At 47.1% G+C, this 16,722-nt stretch overlaps 40 non-coding genes and 12 pseudogenes across 40 annotated transcripts in view; all 52 read right to left on the bottom strand.

The window, feature by feature from the left end:
- The window catches only part of LOC138477764 (5S ribosomal RNA), a 119-nt gene extending 60 nt beyond the window's left edge, over nucleotides 1–59 (bottom strand). Inside the window, exon 1 of the ribosomal RNA XR_011271693.1 lies at nucleotides 1–59. This exon is cut by the window's left edge and continues 60 nt beyond it. This is a non-coding gene — a ribosomal RNA (5S ribosomal RNA).
- Nucleotides 60–165: 106 nt separating this feature from the next.
- On the bottom strand, nucleotides 166–284 carry LOC138475344 (5S ribosomal RNA). The gene has a single exon (XR_011269496.1). It is a non-coding gene; the product is annotated as a 5S ribosomal RNA (ribosomal RNA).
- Nucleotides 285–390: 106 nt separating this feature from the next.
- LOC138478739 (5S ribosomal RNA) lies at nucleotides 391–509 on the bottom strand. Its single transcript, XR_011272578.1, has one exon. It is a non-coding gene; the product is annotated as a 5S ribosomal RNA (ribosomal RNA).
- A 106-nt stretch (nucleotides 510–615) lies between these two features.
- Nucleotides 616–734, bottom strand: LOC138475343 (5S ribosomal RNA). Its single transcript, XR_011269495.1, has one exon. It is a non-coding gene; the product is annotated as a 5S ribosomal RNA (ribosomal RNA).
- A 464-nt stretch (nucleotides 735–1,198) lies between these two features.
- LOC138475341 (5S ribosomal RNA) lies at nucleotides 1,199–1,317 on the bottom strand. The gene has a single exon (XR_011269494.1). It is a non-coding gene; the product is annotated as a 5S ribosomal RNA (ribosomal RNA).
- Nucleotides 1,318–1,423: 106 nt separating this feature from the next.
- On the bottom strand, nucleotides 1,424–1,542 carry LOC138474051 (5S ribosomal RNA; annotated as a pseudogene).
- Nucleotides 1,543–2,029: 487 nt separating this feature from the next.
- On the bottom strand, nucleotides 2,030–2,138 carry LOC138474768 (5S ribosomal RNA; annotated as a pseudogene).
- A 106-nt stretch (nucleotides 2,139–2,244) lies between these two features.
- LOC138474620 (5S ribosomal RNA) lies at nucleotides 2,245–2,353 on the bottom strand (annotated as a pseudogene).
- A 106-nt stretch (nucleotides 2,354–2,459) lies between these two features.
- Nucleotides 2,460–2,578, bottom strand: LOC138475340 (5S ribosomal RNA). The gene has a single exon (XR_011269493.1). It is a non-coding gene; the product is annotated as a 5S ribosomal RNA (ribosomal RNA).
- A 106-nt stretch (nucleotides 2,579–2,684) lies between these two features.
- LOC138475339 (5S ribosomal RNA) lies at nucleotides 2,685–2,803 on the bottom strand. The gene has a single exon (XR_011269492.1). It is a non-coding gene; the product is annotated as a 5S ribosomal RNA (ribosomal RNA).
- A 464-nt stretch (nucleotides 2,804–3,267) lies between these two features.
- LOC138475338 (5S ribosomal RNA) lies at nucleotides 3,268–3,386 on the bottom strand. Its single transcript, XR_011269491.1, has one exon. It is a non-coding gene; the product is annotated as a 5S ribosomal RNA (ribosomal RNA).
- Nucleotides 3,387–3,492: 106 nt separating this feature from the next.
- LOC138479252 (5S ribosomal RNA) lies at nucleotides 3,493–3,611 on the bottom strand. Its single transcript, XR_011273044.1, has one exon. It is a non-coding gene; the product is annotated as a 5S ribosomal RNA (ribosomal RNA).
- Nucleotides 3,612–3,717: 106 nt separating this feature from the next.
- On the bottom strand, nucleotides 3,718–3,836 carry LOC138474262 (5S ribosomal RNA). Its single transcript, XR_011269007.1, has one exon. It is a non-coding gene; the product is annotated as a 5S ribosomal RNA (ribosomal RNA).
- A 106-nt stretch (nucleotides 3,837–3,942) lies between these two features.
- On the bottom strand, nucleotides 3,943–4,061 carry LOC138475336 (5S ribosomal RNA). The gene has a single exon (XR_011269489.1). It is a non-coding gene; the product is annotated as a 5S ribosomal RNA (ribosomal RNA).
- Nucleotides 4,062–4,524: 463 nt separating this feature from the next.
- On the bottom strand, nucleotides 4,525–4,643 carry LOC138477762 (5S ribosomal RNA). The gene has a single exon (XR_011271691.1). It is a non-coding gene; the product is annotated as a 5S ribosomal RNA (ribosomal RNA).
- A 106-nt stretch (nucleotides 4,644–4,749) lies between these two features.
- Nucleotides 4,750–4,868, bottom strand: LOC138475335 (5S ribosomal RNA). Its single transcript, XR_011269488.1, has one exon. It is a non-coding gene; the product is annotated as a 5S ribosomal RNA (ribosomal RNA).
- A 106-nt stretch (nucleotides 4,869–4,974) lies between these two features.
- LOC138478738 (5S ribosomal RNA) lies at nucleotides 4,975–5,093 on the bottom strand. Its single transcript, XR_011272577.1, has one exon. It is a non-coding gene; the product is annotated as a 5S ribosomal RNA (ribosomal RNA).
- Nucleotides 5,094–5,199: 106 nt separating this feature from the next.
- On the bottom strand, nucleotides 5,200–5,318 carry LOC138475334 (5S ribosomal RNA). Its single transcript, XR_011269487.1, has one exon. It is a non-coding gene; the product is annotated as a 5S ribosomal RNA (ribosomal RNA).
- A 464-nt stretch (nucleotides 5,319–5,782) lies between these two features.
- Nucleotides 5,783–5,901, bottom strand: LOC138475333 (5S ribosomal RNA). The gene has a single exon (XR_011269486.1). It is a non-coding gene; the product is annotated as a 5S ribosomal RNA (ribosomal RNA).
- Nucleotides 5,902–6,007: 106 nt separating this feature from the next.
- On the bottom strand, nucleotides 6,008–6,126 carry LOC138474049 (5S ribosomal RNA; annotated as a pseudogene).
- A 487-nt stretch (nucleotides 6,127–6,613) lies between these two features.
- Nucleotides 6,614–6,722, bottom strand: LOC138474766 (5S ribosomal RNA; annotated as a pseudogene).
- A 106-nt stretch (nucleotides 6,723–6,828) lies between these two features.
- LOC138474619 (5S ribosomal RNA) lies at nucleotides 6,829–6,937 on the bottom strand (annotated as a pseudogene).
- Nucleotides 6,938–7,043: 106 nt separating this feature from the next.
- Nucleotides 7,044–7,162, bottom strand: LOC138475332 (5S ribosomal RNA). The gene has a single exon (XR_011269485.1). It is a non-coding gene; the product is annotated as a 5S ribosomal RNA (ribosomal RNA).
- Nucleotides 7,163–7,268: 106 nt separating this feature from the next.
- Nucleotides 7,269–7,387, bottom strand: LOC138475330 (5S ribosomal RNA). The gene has a single exon (XR_011269484.1). It is a non-coding gene; the product is annotated as a 5S ribosomal RNA (ribosomal RNA).
- A 464-nt stretch (nucleotides 7,388–7,851) lies between these two features.
- On the bottom strand, nucleotides 7,852–7,970 carry LOC138475329 (5S ribosomal RNA). Its single transcript, XR_011269483.1, has one exon. It is a non-coding gene; the product is annotated as a 5S ribosomal RNA (ribosomal RNA).
- A 106-nt stretch (nucleotides 7,971–8,076) lies between these two features.
- On the bottom strand, nucleotides 8,077–8,195 carry LOC138479251 (5S ribosomal RNA). Its single transcript, XR_011273043.1, has one exon. It is a non-coding gene; the product is annotated as a 5S ribosomal RNA (ribosomal RNA).
- A 106-nt stretch (nucleotides 8,196–8,301) lies between these two features.
- LOC138474140 (5S ribosomal RNA) lies at nucleotides 8,302–8,420 on the bottom strand. The gene has a single exon (XR_011268996.1). It is a non-coding gene; the product is annotated as a 5S ribosomal RNA (ribosomal RNA).
- Nucleotides 8,421–8,526: 106 nt separating this feature from the next.
- LOC138475328 (5S ribosomal RNA) lies at nucleotides 8,527–8,645 on the bottom strand. Its single transcript, XR_011269482.1, has one exon. It is a non-coding gene; the product is annotated as a 5S ribosomal RNA (ribosomal RNA).
- A 463-nt stretch (nucleotides 8,646–9,108) lies between these two features.
- Nucleotides 9,109–9,227, bottom strand: LOC138477761 (5S ribosomal RNA). The gene has a single exon (XR_011271690.1). It is a non-coding gene; the product is annotated as a 5S ribosomal RNA (ribosomal RNA).
- Nucleotides 9,228–9,333: 106 nt separating this feature from the next.
- LOC138475327 (5S ribosomal RNA) lies at nucleotides 9,334–9,452 on the bottom strand. The gene has a single exon (XR_011269481.1). It is a non-coding gene; the product is annotated as a 5S ribosomal RNA (ribosomal RNA).
- A 106-nt stretch (nucleotides 9,453–9,558) lies between these two features.
- Nucleotides 9,559–9,677, bottom strand: LOC138478736 (5S ribosomal RNA). Its single transcript, XR_011272576.1, has one exon. It is a non-coding gene; the product is annotated as a 5S ribosomal RNA (ribosomal RNA).
- A 106-nt stretch (nucleotides 9,678–9,783) lies between these two features.
- LOC138475326 (5S ribosomal RNA) lies at nucleotides 9,784–9,902 on the bottom strand. Its single transcript, XR_011269480.1, has one exon. It is a non-coding gene; the product is annotated as a 5S ribosomal RNA (ribosomal RNA).
- Nucleotides 9,903–10,366: 464 nt separating this feature from the next.
- LOC138475324 (5S ribosomal RNA) lies at nucleotides 10,367–10,485 on the bottom strand. The gene has a single exon (XR_011269478.1). It is a non-coding gene; the product is annotated as a 5S ribosomal RNA (ribosomal RNA).
- Nucleotides 10,486–10,591: 106 nt separating this feature from the next.
- On the bottom strand, nucleotides 10,592–10,710 carry LOC138474047 (5S ribosomal RNA; annotated as a pseudogene).
- Nucleotides 10,711–11,197: 487 nt separating this feature from the next.
- Nucleotides 11,198–11,306, bottom strand: LOC138474765 (5S ribosomal RNA; annotated as a pseudogene).
- Nucleotides 11,307–11,412: 106 nt separating this feature from the next.
- Nucleotides 11,413–11,521, bottom strand: LOC138474618 (5S ribosomal RNA; annotated as a pseudogene).
- Nucleotides 11,522–11,627: 106 nt separating this feature from the next.
- On the bottom strand, nucleotides 11,628–11,746 carry LOC138475323 (5S ribosomal RNA). The gene has a single exon (XR_011269477.1). It is a non-coding gene; the product is annotated as a 5S ribosomal RNA (ribosomal RNA).
- A 106-nt stretch (nucleotides 11,747–11,852) lies between these two features.
- On the bottom strand, nucleotides 11,853–11,971 carry LOC138475322 (5S ribosomal RNA). The gene has a single exon (XR_011269476.1). It is a non-coding gene; the product is annotated as a 5S ribosomal RNA (ribosomal RNA).
- A 464-nt stretch (nucleotides 11,972–12,435) lies between these two features.
- Nucleotides 12,436–12,554, bottom strand: LOC138475321 (5S ribosomal RNA). Its single transcript, XR_011269475.1, has one exon. It is a non-coding gene; the product is annotated as a 5S ribosomal RNA (ribosomal RNA).
- A 106-nt stretch (nucleotides 12,555–12,660) lies between these two features.
- LOC138479250 (5S ribosomal RNA) lies at nucleotides 12,661–12,779 on the bottom strand. Its single transcript, XR_011273042.1, has one exon. It is a non-coding gene; the product is annotated as a 5S ribosomal RNA (ribosomal RNA).
- Nucleotides 12,780–12,885: 106 nt separating this feature from the next.
- Nucleotides 12,886–13,004, bottom strand: LOC138474018 (5S ribosomal RNA). Its single transcript, XR_011268985.1, has one exon. It is a non-coding gene; the product is annotated as a 5S ribosomal RNA (ribosomal RNA).
- A 106-nt stretch (nucleotides 13,005–13,110) lies between these two features.
- LOC138475319 (5S ribosomal RNA) lies at nucleotides 13,111–13,229 on the bottom strand. The gene has a single exon (XR_011269474.1). It is a non-coding gene; the product is annotated as a 5S ribosomal RNA (ribosomal RNA).
- A 453-nt stretch (nucleotides 13,230–13,682) lies between these two features.
- Nucleotides 13,683–13,801, bottom strand: LOC138477760 (5S ribosomal RNA). Its single transcript, XR_011271689.1, has one exon. It is a non-coding gene; the product is annotated as a 5S ribosomal RNA (ribosomal RNA).
- Nucleotides 13,802–13,907: 106 nt separating this feature from the next.
- Nucleotides 13,908–14,026, bottom strand: LOC138475318 (5S ribosomal RNA). Its single transcript, XR_011269473.1, has one exon. It is a non-coding gene; the product is annotated as a 5S ribosomal RNA (ribosomal RNA).
- A 106-nt stretch (nucleotides 14,027–14,132) lies between these two features.
- Nucleotides 14,133–14,251, bottom strand: LOC138478735 (5S ribosomal RNA). Its single transcript, XR_011272575.1, has one exon. It is a non-coding gene; the product is annotated as a 5S ribosomal RNA (ribosomal RNA).
- A 106-nt stretch (nucleotides 14,252–14,357) lies between these two features.
- LOC138475317 (5S ribosomal RNA) lies at nucleotides 14,358–14,476 on the bottom strand. Its single transcript, XR_011269472.1, has one exon. It is a non-coding gene; the product is annotated as a 5S ribosomal RNA (ribosomal RNA).
- A 464-nt stretch (nucleotides 14,477–14,940) lies between these two features.
- On the bottom strand, nucleotides 14,941–15,059 carry LOC138475316 (5S ribosomal RNA). The gene has a single exon (XR_011269471.1). It is a non-coding gene; the product is annotated as a 5S ribosomal RNA (ribosomal RNA).
- A 106-nt stretch (nucleotides 15,060–15,165) lies between these two features.
- On the bottom strand, nucleotides 15,166–15,284 carry LOC138474046 (5S ribosomal RNA; annotated as a pseudogene).
- Nucleotides 15,285–15,771: 487 nt separating this feature from the next.
- LOC138474764 (5S ribosomal RNA) lies at nucleotides 15,772–15,880 on the bottom strand (annotated as a pseudogene).
- Nucleotides 15,881–15,986: 106 nt separating this feature from the next.
- Nucleotides 15,987–16,095, bottom strand: LOC138474617 (5S ribosomal RNA; annotated as a pseudogene).
- A 106-nt stretch (nucleotides 16,096–16,201) lies between these two features.
- Nucleotides 16,202–16,320, bottom strand: LOC138475315 (5S ribosomal RNA). The gene has a single exon (XR_011269470.1). It is a non-coding gene; the product is annotated as a 5S ribosomal RNA (ribosomal RNA).
- A 106-nt stretch (nucleotides 16,321–16,426) lies between these two features.
- LOC138475314 (5S ribosomal RNA) lies at nucleotides 16,427–16,545 on the bottom strand. The gene has a single exon (XR_011269469.1). It is a non-coding gene; the product is annotated as a 5S ribosomal RNA (ribosomal RNA).
- Nucleotides 16,546–16,722: the final 177 nt, after the last annotated feature.

Here is a 16,722-nt window from a genome sequence, read left to right as displayed (position 1 = left end):
CTGCTTAGCTTCCGAGATCAAACGAGATCGGGCGCATTCAGTGTGGTGTGGCCGTAGGCTCAGGGCCTAGTGAGTTTTGTACTTTTAAGCATCTAGTCGGCTAGACCTTGCAGTTTTGAAAGGCAATTGAGAAATGGCTCACTTCCTGAACTTGGAGCACAAAAAAGCCTACAGCACCTGGTATTCCCAGGCGGTCTCCCATCCAGGTACTAACTAGGCCCGACACTGCTTAGCTTCCGAGATCAGACGAGATCGGGCGCATTCAGTGTGGTGTGGCCGTAGGCTCTGGTCCCAGTGAGTTTTGTACTTTTAAGCATCTAGTCGGCTAGACCTTGCAGTTTTGAAAGGCAATTGAGAAATGGCTCACTTCCTGAACTTGGAGCACAAAAAAGCCTACAGCACCTGGTATTCCCAGGCGGTCTCCCATCCAGGTACTAACTAGGCCCGACACTGCTTAGCTTCCGAGATCAGACGAGATCGCGCGCATTCAGTGTGGTGTGGCCGTAGGCTCTGGACCTAGTGAGTTTTGTACTTTTAAGCATCTAGTCGGCTAGACCTTGCAGTTTTGAAAGGCAATTGAGAAATGGCTCACTTCCTGAACTTGGAGCACAAAAAAGCCTACAGCACCTGGTATTCCCAGGCGGTCTCCCATCCAGGTACTAACTAGGCCCGACACTGCTTAGCTTCCGAGATCAGACGAGATCGGGCGCATTCAGTGTGGTGTGGCCGTAGGCTCGAGTAATGCTAAGAATATTACTCTTATGCATTTGCATTTAGTAAGCTAAGCCATGCAGCCACTTGCAACATGATACCACGCTCATCGCTCGATCAGCGCTCGATCAGGCGAGATATATAAGACTGGTGGGCCCATTCAGGACTCCTATGTCTGGTAGGATAACTTTAATCCATCCATCCTGTTTCTGTTGCAGGGAGGTGGAGAGAACAATCAACACAATAACGGCTTTCTTTCATGCCTCTTGAAGGACTCAATATTCTCTGTACTGCATTACATGTGAAAGTCGATTTATTACCCATGAACACACTACCTGTATGCTAATTATATGTAAATAGGTAGCTCCAGCCCTCATAATGTTGTCCAACATTTCCGCTATAAAACGGGATAAAATTATTTTGGAAACATACCAAATTTGAAAAGTAATTGAGAAGTTGCGCAATTACTAATCATGGAGCACAAAATAGCCTACAGCACCTGGTATTCCCAGGCGGTCTCCCATCCAGGTACTAACTAGGCCCGACACTGCTTAGCTTCCGAGATCAGACGAGATCGGGCGCATTCAGTGTGGTGTGGCCGTAGGCTCTGGGCCTAGTGAGTTTTGTACTTTTAAGCATCTAGTCGGCTAGACCTTGCAGTTTTGAAAGGCAATTGAGAAATGGCTCACTTCCTGAACTTGGAGCACAAAAAAGCCTACAGCACCTGGTATTCCCAGGCAGTCTCCCATCCAGGTACTAACTAGGCCCGACACTGCTTAGCTTCCGAGATCAGACGAGATCGGGCGCATTCAGTGTGGTGTGGCCGGCGCATTCAGTGTGGTGTGGCCGTAGGCTCTAGTAATGCTAAGAATATTACTCTTATGCATTTGCATTTAGTAAGCTAAGCCATGCAGCCACTTGCAACATGATACCACGCTCATCGCTCGATCAGCGCTCGATCAGGCGAGATATATAAGACTGGTGGGCCCATTCAGGACTCCTATGTCTGGTAGGATAACTTTAATCCATCCATCCTGTTTCTGTTGCAGGGAGGTGGAGAGAACAATCAACACAATAACGGCTTTCTTTCATGCCTCTTGAAGGACTCAATATTCTCTGTACTGCATTACATGTGAAAGTCGATTTATTACCCATGAACACACTACCTGTATGCTAATTATATGTAAATAGGTAGCTCCAGCCCTCATAATGTTGTCCAACATTTCCGCTATAAAACGGGATAAAATTATTTTGGAAACATACCAAATTTGAAAAGTAATTGAGAAGTTGTGCAATTACTAATCATGGAGCACAAAATAGCCTACAGCACCTGGTATTCCCAGGCGGTCTCCCATCCAGGTACTAACTAGGCCCGACACTGTTTAGTTTCCGAGATCAGACGCATTCAGTGTGGTGTGGCCGTAGGCTCTGGGCCTAGTGAGTTTTGTACTTTTAAGCATCTAGTCGGCTAGACCTTGCAGTTTTGAAAGGCAATTGAGAAATGGCTCACTTCCTGAACTTGGAGCACAAAAAAGCCTACAGCACCTGGTATTCCCAGGCGGTCTCCCATCCAGGTACTAACTAGGCGCGACACTGCTTAGCTTCCGAGATCGGGCGCATTCAGTGTGGTGTGGCCGTAGGCTCTGGTCCTAGTGAGTTTTGTACTTTTAAGCATCTAGTCGGCTAGACCTTGCAGTTTTGAAAGGCAATTGAGAAATGGCTCACTTCCTGAACTTGGAGCACAAAAAAGCCTACAGCACCTGGTATTCCCAGGCGGTCTCCCATCCAGGTACTAACTAGGCCCGACACTGCTTAGCTTCCGAGATCAGACGAGATCGGGCGCATTCAGTGTGGTGTGGCCGTAGGCTCTGGGCCTAGTGAGTTTTGTACTTTTAAGCATCTAGTCGGCTAGACCTTGCAGTTTTGAAAGGCAATTGAGAAATGGCTCACTTCCTGAACTTGGAGCACAAAAAAGCCTACAGCACCTGGTATTCCCAGGCGGTCTCCCATCCAGGTACTAACTAGGCCCGACACTGCTTAGCTTCCGAGATCAGACGAGATCGGGCGCATTCAGTGTGGTGTGGCCGTAGGCTCGAGTAATGCTAAGAATATTACTCTTATGCATTTGCATTTAGTAAGCTAAGCCATGCAGCCACTTGCAACATGATACCACGCTCATCGCTCGATCAGCGCTCGATCAGGCGAGATATATAAGACTGGTGGGCCCATTCAGGACTCCTATGTCTGGTAGGATAACTTTAATCCATCCATCCTGTTTCTGTTGCAGGGAGGTGGAGAGAACAATCAACACAATAACGGCTTTCTTTCATGCCTCTTGAAGGACTCAATATTCTCTGTACTGCATTACATGTGAAAGTCGATTTATTACCCATGAACACACTACCTGTATGCTAATTATATGTAAATAGGTAGCTCCAGCCCTCATAATGTTGTCCAACATTTCCGCTATAAAACGGGATAAAATTATTTTGGAAACATACCAAATTTGAAAAGTAATTGAGAAGTTGTGCAATTACTAATCATGGAGCACAAAATAGCCTACAGCACCTGGTATTCCCAGGCGGTCTCCCATCCAGGTACTAACTAGGCCCGACACTGCTTAGCTTCCGAGATCAGACGAGATCGGGCGCATTCAGTGTGGTGTGGCCGTAGGCTCTGGGCCTAGTGAGTTTTGTACTTTTAAGCATCTAGTCGGCTAGACCTTGCAGTTTTGAAAGGCAATTGAGAAATGGCTCACTTCCTGAACTTGGAGCACAAAAAAGCCTACACCACCTGGTATTCCCAGGCGGTCTCCCATCCAGGTACTAACTAGGCCCGACACTGCTTAGCTTCCGAGATCAGACGAGATCGGGCGCATTCAGTGTGGTGTGGCCGTAGGCTCTGGTCCTAGTGAGTTTTGTACTTTTAAGCATCTAGTCGGCTAGACCTTGCAGTTTTGAAAGGCAATTGAGAAATGGCTCACTTCCTGAACTTGGAGCACAAAAAAGCCTACAGCACCTGGTATTCCCAGGCGGTCTCCCATCCAGGTACTAACTAGGCCCGACACTGCTTAGCTTCCGAGATCAGACGAGATCGGGTGCATTCAGTGTGGTGTGGCCGTAGGCTCTGGGCCTAGTGAGTTTTGTACTTTTAAGCATCTAGTCGGCTAGACCTTGCAGTTTTGAAAGGCAATTGAGAAATGGCTCACTTCCTGAACTTGGAGCACAAAAAAGCCTACAGCACCTGGTATTCCCAGGCGGTCTCCCATCCAGGTACTAACTAGGCCCGACACTGCTTAGCTTCCGAGATCAGACGAGATCGGGCGCATTCAGTGTGGTGTGGCCGTAGGCTCTAGAAATGCTAAGAATATTACTCTTATGCATTTGCATTTAGTAAGCTAAGCCATGCAGCCACTTGCAACATGATACCACGCTCATCGCTCGATCAGGCTCGATCAGGCGAGATATATAAGACTGGTGGGCCCATTCAGGACTCCTATGTCTGGTAGGATAACTTTAATCCATCCATCCTGTTTCTGTTGCAGGGAGGTGGAGAGAACAATCAACACAATAACGGCTTTCTTTCATGCCTCTTGAAGGACTCAATATTCTCTATACTGCATTACATGTGAAAGTCGATTTATTACCCATGAACACACTACCTGTATGCTAATTATATGTAAATAGGTAGCTCCAGCCCTCATGATGTTGTCCAACATTTCCGCTATAAAACGGGATAAAATTATTTTGGAAACATACCAAATTTGAAAAGTAATTGAGAAGTTGTGCAATTACTAATCATGGAGCACAAAATAGCCTACAGCACCTGGTATTCCCAGGCGGTCTCCCATCCAGGTACTAACTAGGCCCGACACTGCTTAGCTTCCGAGATCAAACGAGATCGGGCGCATTCAGTGTGGTGTGGCCGTAGGCTCAGGGCCTAGTGAGTTTTGTACTTTTAAGCATCTAGTCGGCTAGACCTTGCAGTTTTGAAAGGCAATTGAGAAATGGCTCACTTCCTGAACTTGGAGCACAAAAAAGCCTACAGCACCTGGTATTCCCAGGCGGTCTCCCATCCAGGTACTAACTAGGCCCGACACTGCTTAGCTTCCGAGATCAGACGAGATCGGGCGCATTCAGTGTGGTGTGGCCGTAGGCTCTGGTCCCAGTGAGTTTTGTACTTTTAAGCATCTAGTCGGCTAGACCTTGCAGTTTTGAAAGGCAATTGAGAAATGGCTCACTTCCTGAACTTGGAGCACAAAAAAGCCTACAGCACCTGGTATTCCCAGGCGGTCTCCCATCCAGGTACTAACTAGGCCCGACACTGCTTAGCTTCCGAGATCAGACGAGATCGCGCGCATTCAGTGTGGTGTGGCCGTAGGCTCTGGACCTAGTGAGTTTTGTACTTTTAAGCATCTAGTCGGCTAGACCTTGCAGTTTTGAAAGGCAATTGAGAAATGGCTCACTTCCTGAACTTGGAGCACAAAAAAGCCTACAGCACCTGGTATTCCCAGGCGGTCTCCCATCCAGGTACTAACTAGGCCCGACACTGCTTAGCTTCCGAGATCAGACGAGATCGGGCGCATTCAGTGTGGTGTGGCCGTAGGCTCGAGTAATGCTAAGAATATTACTCTTATGCATTTGCATTTAGTAAGCTAAGCCATGCAGCCACTTGCAACATGATACCACGCTCATCGCTCGATCAGCGCTCGATCAGGCGAGATATATAAGACTGGTGGGCCCATTCAGGACTCCTATGTCTGGTAGGATAACTTTAATCCATCCATCCTGTTTCTGTTGCAGGGAGGTGGAGAGAACAATCAACACAATAACGGCTTTCTTTCATGCCTCTTGAAGGACTCAATATTCTCTGTACTGCATTACATGTGAAAGTCGATTTATTACCCATGAACACACTACCTGTATGCTAATTATATGTAAATAGGTAGCTCCAGCCCTCATAATGTTGTCCAACATTTCCGCTATAAAACGGGATAAAATTATTTTGGAAACATACCAAATTTGAAAAGTAATTGAGAAGTTGCGCAATTACTAATCATGGAGCACAAAATAGCCTACAGCACCTGGTATTCCCAGGCGGTCTCCCATCCAGGTACTAACTAGGCCCGACACTGCTTAGCTTCCGAGATCAGACGAGATCGGGCGCATTCAGTGTGGTGTGGCCGTAGGCTCTGGGCCTAGTGAGTTTTGTACTTTTAAGCATCTAGTCGGCTAGACCTTGCAGTTTTGAAAGGCAATTGAGAAATGGCTCACTTCCTGAACTTGGAGCACAAAAAAGCCTACAGCACCTGGTATTCCCAGGCAGTCTCCCATCCAGGTACTAACTAGGCCCGACACTGCTTAGCTTCCGAGATCAGACGAGATCGGGCGCATTCAGTGTGGTGTGGCCGGCGCATTCAGTGTGGTGTGGCCGTAGGCTCTAGTAATGCTAAGAATATTACTCTTATGCATTTGCATTTAGTAAGCTAAGCCATGCAGCCACTTGCAACATGATACCACGCTCATCGCTCGATCAGCGCTCGATCAGGCGAGATATATAAGACTGGTGGGCCCATTCAGGACTCCTATGTCTGGTAGGATAACTTTAATCCATCCATCCTGTTTCTGTTGCAGGGAGGTGGAGAGAACAATCAACACAATAACGGCTTTCTTTCATGCCTCTTGAAGGACTCAATATTCTCTGTACTGCATTACATGTGAAAGTCGATTTATTACCCATGAACACACTACCTGTATGCTAATTATATGTAAATAGGTAGCTCCAGCCCTCATAATGTTGTCCAACATTTCCGCTATAAAACGGGATAAAATTATTTTGGAAACATACCAAATTTGAAAAGTAATTGAGAAGTTGTGCAATTACTAATCATGGAGCACAAAATAGCCTACAGCACCTGGTATTCCCAGGCGGTCTCCCATCCAGGTACTAACTAGGCCCGACACTGTTTAGTTTCCGAGATCAGACGCATTCAGTGTGGTGTGGCCGTAGGCTCTGGGCCTAGTGAGTTTTGTACTTTTAAGCATCTAGTCGGCTAGACCTTGCAGTTTTGAAAGGCAATTGAGAAATGGCTCACTTCCTGAACTTGGAGCACAAAAAAGCCTACAGCACCTGGTATTCCCAGGCGGTCTCCCATCCAGGTACTAACTAGGCGCGACACTGCTTAGCTTCCGAGATCGGGCGCATTCAGTGTGGTGTGGCCGTAGGCTCTGGTCCTAGTGAGTTTTGTACTTTTAAGCATCTAGTCGGCTAGACCTTGCAGTTTTGAAAGGCAATTGAGAAATGGCTCACTTCCTGAACTTGGAGCACAAAAAAGCCTACAGCACCTGGTATTCCCAGGCGGTCTCCCATCCAGGTACTAACTAGGCCCGACACTGCTTAGCTTCCGAGATCAGACGAGATCGGGCGCATTCAGTGTGGTGTGGCCGTAGGCTCTGGGCCTAGTGAGTTTTGTACTTTTAAGCATCTAGTCGGCTAGACCTTGCAGTTTTGAAAGGCAATTGAGAAATGGCTCACTTCCTGAACTTGGAGCACAAAAAAGCCTACAGCACCTGGTATTCCCAGGCGGTCTCCCATCCAGGTACTAACTAGGCCCGACACTGCTTAGCTTCCGAGATCAGACGAGATCGGGCGCATTCAGTGTGGTGTGGCCGTAGGCTCGAGTAATGCTAAGAATATTACTCTTATGCATTTGCATTTAGTAAGCTAAGCCATGCAGCCACTTGCAACATGATACCACGCTCATCGCTCGATCAGCGCTCGATCAGGCGAGATATATAAGACTGGTGGGCCCATTCAGGACTCCTATGTCTGGTAGGATAACTTTAATCCATCCATCCTGTTTCTGTTGCAGGGAGGTGGAGAGAACAATCAACACAATAACGGCTTTCTTTCATGCCTCTTGAAGGACTCAATATTCTCTGTACTGCATTACATGTGAAAGTCGATTTATTACCCATGAACACACTACCTGTATGCTAATTATATGTAAATAGGTAGCTCCAGCCCTCATAATGTTGTCCAACATTTCCGCTATAAAACGGGATAAAATTATTTTGGAAACATACCAAATTTGAAAAGTAATTGAGAAGTTGTGCAATTACTAATCATGGAGCACAAAATAGCCTACAGCACCTGGTATTCCCAGGCGGTCTCCCATCCAGGTACTAACTAGGCCCGACACTGCTTAGCTTCCGAGATCAGACGAGATCGGGCGCATTCAGTGTGGTGTGGCCGTAGGCTCTGGGCCTAGTGAGTTTTGTACTTTTAAGCATCTAGTCGGCTAGACCTTGCAGTTTTGAAAGGCAATTGAGAAATGGCTCACTTCCTGAACTTGGAGCACAAAAAAGCCTACACCACCTGGTATTCCCAGGCGGTCTCCCATCCAGGTACTAACTAGGCCCGACACTGCTTAGCTTCCGAGATCAGACGAGATCGGGCGCATTCAGTGTGGTGTGGCCGTAGGCTCTGGTCCTAGTGAGTTTTGTACTTTTAAGCATCTAGTCGGCTAGACCTTGCAGTTTTGAAAGGCAATTGAGAAATGGCTCACTTCCTGAACTTGGAGCACAAAAAAGCCTACAGCACCTGGTATTCCCAGGCGGTCTCCCATCCAGGTACTAACTAGGCCCGACACTGCTTAGCTTCCGAGATCAGACGAGATCGGGTGCATTCAGTGTGGTGTGGCCGTAGGCTCTGGGCCTAGTGAGTTTTGTACTTTTAAGCATCTAGTCGGCTAGACCTTGCAGTTTTGAAAGGCAATTGAGAAATGGCTCACTTCCTGAACTTGGAGCACAAAAAAGCCTACAGCACCTGGTATTCCCAGGCGGTCTCCCATCCAGGTACTAACTAGGCCCGACACTGCTTAGCTTCCGAGATCAGACGAGATCGGGCGCATTCAGTGTGGTGTGGCCGTAGGCTCTAGAAATGCTAAGAATATTACTCTTATGCATTTGCATTTAGTAAGCTAAGCCATGCAGCCACTTGCAACATGATACCACGCTCATCGCTCGATCAGGCTCGATCAGGCGAGATATATAAGACTGGTGGGCCCATTCAGGACTCCTATGTCTGGTAGGATAACTTTAATCCATCCATCCTGTTTCTGTTGCAGGGAGGTGGAGAGAACAATCAACACAATAACGGCTTTCTTTCATGCCTCTTGAAGGACTCAATATTCTCTATACTGCATTACATGTGAAAGTCGATTTATTACCCATGAACACACTACCTGTATGCTAATTATATGTAAATAGGTAGCTCCAGCCCTCATGATGTTGTCCAACATTTCCGCTATAAAACGGGATAAAATTATTTTGGAAACATACCAAATTTGAAAAGTAATTGAGAAGTTGTGCAATTACTAATCATGGAGCACAAAATAGCCTACAGCACCTGGTATTCCCAGGCGGTCTCCCATCCAGGTACTAACTAGGCCCGACACTGCTTAGCTTCCGAGATCAAACGAGATCGGGCGCATTCAGTGTGGTGTGGCCGTAGGCTCAGGGCCTAGTGAGTTTTGTACTTTTAAGCATCTAGTCGGCTAGACCTTGCAGTTTTGAAAGGCAATTGAGAAATGGCTCACTTCCTGAACTTGGAGCACAAAAAAGCCTACAGCACCTGGTATTCCCAGGCGGTCTCCCATCCAGGTACTAACTAGGCCCGACACTGCTTAGCTTCCGAGATCAGACGAGATCGGGCGCATTCAGTGTGGTGTGGCCGTAGGCTCTGGTCCCAGTGAGTTTTGTACTTTTAAGCATCTAGTCGGCTAGACCTTGCAGTTTTGAAAGGCAATTGAGAAATGGCTCACTTCCTGAACTTGGAGCACAAAAAAGCCTACAGCACCTGGTATTCCCAGGCGGTCTCCCATCCAGGTACTAACTAGGCCCGACACTGCTTAGCTTCCGAGATCAGACGAGATCGCGCGCATTCAGTGTGGTGTGGCCGTAGGCTCTGGACCTAGTGAGTTTTGTACTTTTAAGCATCTAGTCGGCTAGACCTTGCAGTTTTGAAAGGCAATTGAGAAATGGCTCACTTCCTGAACTTGGAGCACAAAAAAGCCTACAGCACCTGGTATTCCCAGGCGGTCTCCCATCCAGGTACTAACTAGGCCCGACACTGCTTAGCTTCCGAGATCAGACGAGATCGGGCGCATTCAGTGTGGTGTGGCCGTAGGCTCGAGTAATGCTAAGAATATTACTCTTATGCATTTGCATTTAGTAAGCTAAGCCATGCAGCCACTTGCAACATGATACCACGCTCATCGCTCGATCAGCGCTCGATCAGGCGAGATATATAAGACTGGTGGGCCCATTCAGGACTCCTATGTCTGGTAGGATAACTTTAATCCATCCATCCTGTTTCTGTTGCAGGGAGGTGGAGAGAACAATCAACACAATAACGGCTTTCTTTCATGCCTCTTGAAGGACTCAATATTCTCTGTACTGCATTACATGTGAAAGTCGATTTATTACCCATGAACACACTACCTGTATGCTAATTATATGTAAATAGGTAGCTCCAGCCCTCATAATGTTGTCCAACATTTCCGCTATAAAACGGGATAAAATTATTTTGGAAACATACCAAATTTGAAAAGTAATTGAGAAGTTGCGCAATTACTAATCATGGAGCACAAAATAGCCTACAGCACCTGGTATTCCCAGGCGGTCTCCCATCCAGGTACTAACTAGGCCCGACACTGCTTAGCTTCCGAGATCAGACGAGATCGGGCGCATTCAGTGTGGTGTGGCCGTAGGCTCTGGGCCTAGTGAGTTTTGTACTTTTAAGCATCTAGTCGGCTAGACCTTGCAGTTTTGAAAGGCAATTGAGAAATGGCTCACTTCCTGAACTTGGAGCACAAAAAAGCCTACAGCACCTGGTATTCCCAGGCAGTCTCCCATCCAGGTACTAACTAGGCCCGACACTGCTTAGCTTCCGAGATCAGACGAGATCGGGCGCATTCAGTGTGGTGTGGCCGGCGCATTCAGTGTGGTGTGGCCGTAGGCTCTAGTAATGCTAAGAATATTACTCTTATGCATTTGCATTTAGTAAGCTAAGCCATGCAGCCACTTGCAACATGATACCACGCTCATCGCTCGATCAGCGCTCGATCAGGCGAGATATATAAGACTGGTGGGCCCATTCAGGACTCCTATGTCTGGTAGGATAACTTTAATCCATCCATCCTGTTTCTGTTGCAGGGAGGTGGAGAGAACAATCAACACAATAACGGCTTTCTTTCATGCCTCTTGAAGGACTCAATATTCTCTGTACTGCATTACATGTGAAAGTCGATTTATTACCCATGAACACACTACCTGTATGCTAATTATATGTAAATAGGTAGCTCCAGCCCTCATAATGTTGTCCAACATTTCCGCTATAAAACGGGATAAAATTATTTTGGAAACATACCAAATTTGAAAAGTAATTGAGAAGTTGTGCAATTACTAATCATGGAGCACAAAATAGCCTACAGCACCTGGTATTCCCAGGCGGTCTCCCATCCAGGTACTAACTAGGCCCGACACTGTTTAGTTTCCGAGATCAGACGCATTCAGTGTGGTGTGGCCGTAGGCTCTGGGCCTAGTGAGTTTTGTACTTTTAAGCATCTAGTCGGCTAGACCTTGCAGTTTTGAAAGGCAATTGAGAAATGGCTCACTTCCTGAACTTGGAGCACAAAAAAGCCTACAGCACCTGGTATTCCCAGGCGGTCTCCCATCCAGGTACTAACTAGGCGCGACACTGCTTAGCTTCCGAGATCGGGCGCATTCAGTGTGGTGTGGCCGTAGGCTCTGGTCCTAGTGAGTTTTGTACTTTTAAGCATCTAGTCGGCTAGACCTTGCAGTTTTGAAAGGCAATTGAGAAATGGCTCACTTCCTGAACTTGGAGCACAAAAAAGCCTACAGCACCTGGTATTCCCAGGCGGTCTCCCATCCAGGTACTAACTAGGCCCGACACTGCTTAGCTTCCGAGATCAGACGAGATCGGGCGCATTCAGTGTGGTGTGGCCGTAGGCTCTGGGCCTAGTGAGTTTTGTACTTTTAAGCATCTAGTCGGCTAGACCTTGCAGTTTTGAAAGGCAATTGAGAAATGGCTCACTTCCTGAACTTGGAGCACAAAAAAGCCTACAGCACCTGGTATTCCCAGGCGGTCTCCCATCCAGGTACTAACTAGGCCCGACACTGCTTAGCTTCCGAGATCAGACGAGATCGGGCGCATTCAGTGTGGTGTGGCCGTAGGCTCGAGTAATGCTAAGAATATTACTCTTATGCATTTGCATTTAGTAAGCTAAGCCATGCAGCCACTTGCAACATGATACCACGCTCATCGCTCGATCAGCGCTCGATCAGGCGAGATATATAAGACTGGTGGGCCCATTCAGGACTCCTATGTCTGGTAGGATAACTTTAATCCATCCATCCTGTTTCTGTTGCAGGGAGGTGGAGAGAACAATCAACACAATAACGGCTTTCTTTCATGCCTCTTGAAGGACTCAATATTCTCTGTACTGCATTACATGTGAAAGTCGATTTATTACCCATGAACACACTACCTGTATGCTAATTATATGTAAATAGGTAGCTCCAGCCCTCATAATGTTGTCCAACATTTCCGCTATAAAACGGGATAAAATTATTTTGGAAACATACCAAATTTGAAAAGTAATTGAGAAGTTGTGCAATTACTAATCATGGAGCACAAAATAGCCTACAGCACCTGGTATTCCCAGGCGGTCTCCCATCCAGGTACTAACTAGGCCCGACACTGCTTAGCTTCCGAGATCAGACGAGATCGGGCGCATTCAGTGTGGTGTGGCCGTAGGCTCTGGGCCTAGTGAGTTTTGTACTTTTAAGCATCTAGTCGGCTAGACCTTGCAGTTTTGAAAGGCAATTGAGAAATGGCTCACTTCCTGAACTTGGAGCACAAAAAAGCCTACACCACCTGGTATTCCCAGGCGGTCTCCCATCCAGGTACTAACTAGGCCCGACACTGCTTAGCTTCCGAGATCAGACGAGATCGGGCGCATTCAGTGTGGTGTGGCCGTAGGCTCTGGTCCTAGTGAGTTTTGTACTTTTAAGCATCTAGTCGGCTAGACCTTGCAGTTTTGAAAGGCAATTGAGAAATGGCTCACTTCCTGAACTTGGAGCACAAAAAAGCCTACAGCACCTGGTATTCCCAGGCGGTCTCCCATCCAGGTACTAACTAGGCCCGACACTGCTTAGCTTCCGAGATCAGACGAGATCGGGTGCATTCAGTGTGGTGTGGCCGTAGGCTCTGGGCCTAGTGAGTTTTGTACTTTTAAGCATCTAGTCGGCTAGACCTTGCAGTTTTGAAAGGCAATTGAGAAATGGCTCACTTCCTGAACTTGGAGCACAAAAAAGCCTACAGCACCTGGTATTCCCAGGCGGTCTCCCATCCAGGTACTAACTAGGCCCGACACTGCTTAGCTTCCGAGATCAGACGAGATCGGGCGCATTCAGTGTGGTGTGGCCGTAGGCTCTAGAAATGCTAAGAATATTACTCTTATGCATTTGCATTTAGTAAGCTAAGCCATGCAGCCACTTGCAACATGATACCACGCTCATCGCTCGATCAGGCGAGATATATAAGACTGGTGGGCCCATTCAGGACTCCTATGTCTGGTAGGATAACTTTAATCCATCCATCCTGTTTCTGTTGCAGGGAGGTGGAGAGAACAATCAACACAATAACGGCTTTCTTTCATGCCTCTTGAAGGACTCAATATTCTCTATACTGCATTACATGTGAAAGTCGATTTATTACCCATGAACACACTACCTGTATGCTAATTATATGTAAATAGGTAGCTCCAGCCCTCATGATGTTGTCCAACATTTCCGCTATAAAACGGGATAAAATTATTTTGGAAACATACCAAATTTGAAAAGTAATTGAGAAGTTGTGCAATTACTAATCATGGAGCACAAAATAGCCTACAGCACCTGGTATTCCCAGGCGGTCTCCCATCCAGGTACTAACTAGGCCCGACACTGCTTAGCTTCCGAGATCAAACGAGATCGGGCGCATTCAGTGTGGTGTGGCCGTAGGCTCAGGGCCTAGTGAGTTTTGTACTTTTAAGCATCTAGTCGGCTAGACCTTGCAGTTTTGAAAGGCAATTGAGAAATGGCTCACTTCCTGAACTTGGAGCACAAAAAAGCCTACAGCACCTGGTATTCCCAGGCGGTCTCCCATCCAGGTACTAACTAGGCCCGACACTGCTTAGCTTCCGAGATCAGACGAGATCGGGCGCATTCAGTGTGGTGTGGCCGTAGGCTCTGGTCCCAGTGAGTTTTGTACTTTTAAGCATCTAGTCGGCTAGACCTTGCAGTTTTGAAAGGCAATTGAGAAATGGCTCACTTCCTGAACTTGGAGCACAAAAAAGCCTACAGCACCTGGTATTCCCAGGCGGTCTCCCATCCAGGTACTAACTAGGCCCGACACTGCTTAGCTTCCGAGATCAGACGAGATCGCGCGCATTCAGTGTGGTGTGGCCGTAGGCTCTGGACCTAGTGAGTTTTGTACTTTTAAGCATCTAGTCGGCTAGACCTTGCAGTTTTGAAAGGCAATTGAGAAATGGCTCACTTCCTGAACTTGGAGCACAAAAAAGCCTACAGCACCTGGTATTCCCAGGCGGTCTCCCATCCAGGTACTAACTAGGCCCGACACTGCTTAGCTTCCGAGATCAGACGAGATCGGGCGCATTCAGTGTGGTGTGGCCGTAGGCTCGAGTAATGCTAAGAATATTACTCTTATGCATTTGCATTTAGTAAGCTAAGCCATGCAGCCACTTGCAACATGATACCACGCTCATCGCTCGATCAGCGCTCGATCAGGCGAGATATATAAGACTGGTGGGCCCATTCAGGACTCCTATGTCTGGTAGGATAACTTTAATCCATCCATCCTGTTTCTGTTGCAGGGAGGTGGAGAGAACAATCAACACAATAACGGCTTTCTTTCATGCCTCTTGAAGGACTCAATATTCTCTGTACTGCATTACATGTGAAAGTCGATTTATTACCCATGAACACACTACCTGTATGCTAATTATATGTAAATAGGTAGCTCCAGCCCTCATAATGTTGTCCAACATTTCCGCTATAAAACGGGATAAAATTATTTTGGAAACATACCAAATTTGAAAAGTAATTGAGAAGTTGCGCAATTACTAATCATGGAGCACAAAATAGCCTACAGCACCTGGTATTCCCAGGCGGTCTCCCATCCAGGTACTAACTAGGCCCGACACTGCTTAGCTTCCGAGATCAGACGAGATCGGGCGCATTCAGTGTGGTGTGGCCGTAGGCTCTGGGCCTAGTGAGTTTTGTACTTTTAAGCATCTAGTCGGCTAGACCTTGCAGTTTTGAAAGGCAATTGAGAAATGGCTCACTTCCTGAACTTGGAGCACAAAAAAGCCTACAGCACCTGGTATTCCCAGGCAGTCTCCCATCCAGGTACTAACTAGGCCCGACACTGCTTAGCTTCCGAGATCAGACGAGATCGGGCGCATTCAGTGTGGTGTGGCCGGCGCATTCAGTGTGGTGTGGCCGTAGGCTCTAGTAATGCTAAGAATATTACTCTTATGCATTTGCATTTAGTAAGCTAAGCCATGCAGCCACTTGCAACATGATACCACGCTCATCGCTCGATCAGCGCTCGATCAGGCGAGATATATAAGACTGGTGGGCCCATTCAGGACTCCTATGTCTGGTAGGATAACTTTAATCCATCCATCCTGTTTCTGTTGCAGGGAGGTGGAGAGAACAATCAACACAATAACGGCTTTCTTTCATGCCTCTTGAAGGACTCAATATTCTCTGTACTGCATTACATGTGAAAGTCGATTTATTACCCATGAACACACTACCTGTATGCTAATTATATGTAAATAGGTAGCTCCAGCCCTCATAATGTTGTCCAACATTTCCGCTATAAAACGGGATAAAATTATTTTGGAAACATACCAAATTTGAAAAGTAATTGAGAAGTTGTGCAATTACTAATCATGGAGCACAAAATAGCCTACAGCACCTGGTATTCCCAGGCGGTCTCCCATCCAGGTACTAACTAGGCCCGACACTGTTTAGTTTCCGAGATCAGACGCATTCAGTGTGGTGTGGCCGTAGGCTCTGGGCCTAGTGAGTTTTGTACTTTTAAGCATCTAGTCGGCTAGACCTTGCAGTTTTGAAAGGCAATTGAGAAATGGCTCACTTCCTGAACTTGGAGCACAAAAAAGCCTACAGCACCTGGTATTCCCAGGCGGTCTCCCATCCAGGTACTAACTAGGCGCGACACTGCTTAGCTTCCGAGATCGGGCGCATTCAGTGTGGTGTGGCCGTAGGCTCTGGTCCTAGTGAGTTTTGTACTTTTAAGCATCTAGTCGGCTAGACCTTGCAGTTTTGAAAGGCAATTGAGAAATGGCTCACTTCCTGAACTTGGAGCACAAAAAAGCCTACAGCACCTGGTATTCCCAGGCGGTCTCCCATCCAGGTACTAACTAGGCCCGACACTGCTTAGCTTCCGAGATCAGACGAGATCGGGCGCATTCAGTGTGGTGTGGCCGTAGGCTCTGGGCCTAGTGAGTTTTGTACTTTTAAGCATCTAGTCGGCTAGACCTTGCAGTTTTGAAAGGCAATTGAGAAATGGCTCACTTCCTGAACTTGGAGCACAAAAAAGCCTACAGCACCTGGTATTCCCAGGCGGTCTCCCATCCAGGTACTAACTAGGCCCGACACTGCTTAGCTTCCGAGATCAGACGAGATCGGGCGCATTCAGTGTGGTGTGGCCGTAGGCTCGAGTAATGCTAAGAATATTACTCTTATGCATTTGCATTTAGTAAGCTAAGCCATGCAGCCACTTGCAACATGATACCACGCTCATCGCTCGATCAGCGCTCGATCAGGCGAGATATATAAGACTGGTGGGCCCATTCAGGACTCCTATGTCTGGTAGGATAACTTTAATCCATCC

The sequence above is a fragment of the Ambystoma mexicanum genome, chromosome 8, assembly GCF_040938575.1.
Source record: "Ambystoma mexicanum isolate Mex_15411 chromosome 8, UKY_AmexF1_1, whole genome shotgun sequence".
Classification (NCBI taxonomy): domain Eukaryota; kingdom Metazoa; phylum Chordata; class Amphibia; order Caudata; family Ambystomatidae; genus Ambystoma; species Ambystoma mexicanum.
This window is presented reverse-complemented; position numbering and strand designations above follow the sequence as displayed.